Source organism: Palaemon carinicauda, chromosome 23 (assembly GCF_036898095.1).
Source record: "Palaemon carinicauda isolate YSFRI2023 chromosome 23, ASM3689809v2, whole genome shotgun sequence".
NCBI lineage: Eukaryota > Metazoa > Arthropoda > Malacostraca > Decapoda > Palaemonidae > Palaemon > Palaemon carinicauda.
In genome coordinates this window covers 107274553-107278798 of record NC_090747.1, presented here as the reverse complement: position 1 = coordinate 107278798, position 4246 = coordinate 107274553, and the positions used below count along the sequence as shown (strand labels likewise).

The 4246-nt window shown below is 35.0% G+C and overlaps 1 protein-coding gene across 1 annotated transcript in view; it reads left to right on the top strand.

The window, feature by feature from the left end:
- Positions 1 to 1092: 1092 nt before the first annotated feature.
- LOC137617724 (sodium- and chloride-dependent GABA transporter 1-like) overlaps positions 1093 to 4246 on the top strand; it is a 30975-nt gene continuing 27821 nt past the window's right edge. The window contains exon 1 of the mRNA XM_068347720.1: positions 1093 to 1287. The gene's annotated coding sequence lies outside the window, so the exon portion shown is untranslated. The remainder of the gene's footprint in view (positions 1288 to 4246) is intronic.

Sequence of the window (4246 nt, the reverse complement as noted above, 5' to 3'; positions counted from 1 at the left end):
ATGTTTATTGCTAACATCAAGGTCTATAGATATTATCTATAGACCTTGGCTAACATTATATTGCTGTCCTTTAACACCGAAGAGGTCTTCTGTAAAAGACAAATTTCAGGTTTCATTTGATCCCTTGATAGTTTGCTTCCTAATGTCGCTTTACTTGGATAATTTCTTTCTTGTGATTTAGAATAAGTTTTCACATAACAAAACATTTTAGGTCGATAACATAATAATCACCAGCTGTAACTAGTCCACTGCAGGACAAAGGCCTCAGACACGTCCTTCCACTCGCGTCTGTTTATGGTCTATCTATACCAGTCTACACCTACAAATTTTCTTAGTTCTTCAATCCATCACCTTCTCATCCTTCCCCAATTTCTTTTGAAATCTCTAAGGACCCATTCTGTTATTCTTAATGTCCATCTATAATCCGTTATTCCCATTATTTGTCCTACCCATGTCCATTTCTTTTTCTTACAAGTTGATAGACTACCTTCTACTTTAGTTTGCTCTCGTACCCATGGTGCTTTTTCTCTGTCTCTTGGTGTTATTCCCATCATTATTCTCTCCATAGCTCTTCGAGTTGTGACTAGCTTATGTTGTAGGTAGATAATATATATATATATATATATATATATATATATATATATACATATATATATATACAAACATATATATATATATATATATATATATATATATATATATATATATAAATATATATATACACACACACAGTATATACTCTCACACTAGGAGAATGTTTACGAAAAGTGCAAGTCTCATGATGTCGAAGTGACTGTTAAACCCATTGTTGACTTACAGCGTATATGATGCCATAAGAGAATAACATCCTAGTGACTAGTACACAGATTACAAGACATATAATGCCTTTAAACGTCTGCCAAGCCTCTGACACCTGTCAATTGGTGGTAAAATAGTATGATAAGCATTAGACAACCCATCTACGCTTACCCTGTCGCTACAGGTGCATTATCGTAACGCAAGTAATTTATCACAGACAGGTGCATTGAATCGTACATCTGGAAATGGGCCCAAGTACGACGTGTTTACCAGGGGCTACTGGAGACAGGCAGGCGTTTCTGGCAAGGCTGGACCGGACCCTGCCAGGCAAGATTACGAACATTGCCACAGTAGACCAGCATTTAGAAAGATTCCTACCCGTTCTATTTTCTCTTTCTTCGCATTAGCTGTGACAGAACAGTGTTTGGTGATAAATTACTAATCTGTGCGATATTAGATCCGCCATGCATTTGAAAAGTTGATAATAAGGTACGTGAGAGACCTCCAGAGGTATTGGTGTAGCATATCGCATTCTAATTAACCTACCTAGAGGTGTTTTCGACGTTGAGTAACCGTCGTACAAGCGTTTCTTTAGGTGAAATTCAGTTCTAGTGTGATAAATGGGACAGACCGCGGTATGAACTGATAATCATCTACCCTCTCAACTTGGAAAATTGAACTCAGAAAGGAACGTTGTGTTTCACTAAAGCCTCGTGTATCATAAATGTTTCAGTGTATGAAGATTGGAAATAGCAACCTTACTGTGTGATAACAGCATTCGTCCCATGGTCGGTCAAGGTGACAGTGATCATACGATCGGAAATGGCGATGACATTGGCTGTTTTGAAACATTCTCAAGTGCATTTGTGTAGGCTGATATCTAGAGGCAAAGAAGCAATCGCGCTATTTAATAACGTCATAAATTTTAAGTATTCACAGTGTTTTGTTATTCAGCACATTGATATTCATCACCTGAAATATGTGGGTAACGGTATACCGCCCCATTCACTCTCTTGAGCTTTTTATTACAGGTGCAAGAAAGTCAATTTGTAAATGTATGAAACTAGTCTATGAAAAGAGAATTGTATGCACGCGCCGGTGTGTGTGTGTGTGTGTGTGTGTGTGTGTGTGTGTGTGTGTGTGTGTGTGTGTGTGTTTGGGGGTAGAGGGAGTGATGCATGATCGAAACTCACGGCCTCAAAAGATTTGAAGGGTCAACTTGTCTGTTCCCTAAAGGCTCAGGTATTGACTTTTTATTTCTCTTCAATTTGACCGCGTAACTTTGATCGCGTGTTCTTTATTATACGTCTATATAGTTTTTTATTTGCGATTTTGAGCAGTACAAACACATGGTTACCTCAGATCATCCCAGGTTTTTCATGATTTATTTTTAACTGGCGGGCGTTTGTAAATCTGATGATGAAATTGGAGTTCCCAATCCTTACCAGAGACTAGTAATAATAATGCTGGCAACATTGGTTACACTGATGATATTTTTCATTATTACAATCATCGCATTGGCATTGACAAGGATGATGAGGCCATAAGACAGTAAATTTGAGTGTTTCCTTTTACTCCATCCAGTTGCAACGCATTGAAATCTCCATTGAAATAAGACTTCGAAAAGACATTTTTTTCGATACAGTTGTAAGAGTTTTCACCGACAAACACCCATTCCGTAATAACATATAAGTATTTTTAGGCTTTCTAATGTACATGAAACGTTAATGATTTGTGTCAGTACAGAAATGTTTCATATAACCGCAACACTACCACAAGTCTATGCGCTTTTAGCTGTTGTGTTGTAAGTCACTACTAAAGATATCTCACTCGTATATGCAATCTCATAATCCAAAGGTTAAGACACTCTCCACCAGTGAAAGTTCCAGGATTCTATTTCTGAACGAATCAGAACACTTCACCCCCACTCAATGAAACTTCCCTTTTGACAACAGCCAGGAATTAAGTACCTGGTTGTTAGTAGAGTGGTACATAGCACAACAACAAAATGTTTCTATCAACCAAGAAATGATCTGAGGTTTATGACATAAAAGACCCAAGATTATTTTCATTAAATAAATATTTTCAAACAATAGAATGGATTTTTATGTGCCGCTTTGTAGCAATAAATTTTGTACGCAATACGATAACTTCACTTGTTCACTTGCTGATTAAACTGTGGCATTCTTCATATCCAACTTCTTTTTTTAATATGGTTGAGGTGATCCACTTTACGTTTCTAGTTCCGTTACTTAACCTTTGAAACTGCGTTTAAATTACGAGGTTTATATTCTAAAAGTGAATCTTTGTTTCCCCAACAACTTAGTATATCTATATATAATTAGAGGGGCAAGCAGTAGAGCGCAGACCTCCGCCGCGGCAGGTTATTTCTAGACCTTGACATGTATTAATTGGCATGGATTTTCATACACTCAAATATGAACCAAGTTTGAAATCTCTGTAACAACGATGTCCAAACTTATGACTGATTACGGGAATTGGACATTTTGCTTGACTGTGACCTTGACCTTTGACTTTGACCTTCCATAATTTAATAATTTCCCACTTTTTACACAAGTTCATCCCTGCAAGTTTCATTACTCCAAGATTAAAATTGTGGCCAGGAAGCTGTTCACAAACAAACAAACGCACAATAACAAACACACAAAAAGGGGATAAAATATAACAGCCTTACAACTTCATTGACGGAGGTAATAATCAACACCTTAATGTACAATCTCCTTAAGCACTGTGTTCATATCGACAAGATTTGTCGTCGTTCATCTTTCAAGATTTGGAGATTCTGTGAATTTTCGAAGAAATTATGCTCGTGTTATATCATAAGTTTTTTTTTTTTTTTTTTTGTTTTACGGATGGCTGTTTTATAATTAAAATATCCCTGTGTATTTTTCTTTACCAGTTTTTTTATCACGCACATATCAAACCCGATTTTAGTTTCCTACAGGTGAATGAAATAAATATTTTGAAAACTTGTATAAAATGACGACCACTATAAATATAATATTCAATTCGATTACGTGAGACTTAATTAAAGATACATAAATCCATAACAAAAAGCACCTGCATTTTCAATGCGTATTACTTTTAATATTACTGCATATATCTTTTAATTTGTTGGAGATGGTTCCTAGGTCAATACAAGTAAATCTGAAGTATTCTAGATAGAAACCTTAAGTATGTATATGTAATATATATATATATATATATATATATATATATATATATATATATATATATATATACATATATATATACATATATACATATATATATACATATATACATATATATATATATATATATATATATATATATACATATATATATATTCATGTTGTGCGCGCGCGTTTGAAAAAAAAAATCACCCTTAAAATATGCATTCTAATGTTGACAAACGCAATACCCCTTGTATTACACCAAGTTATAT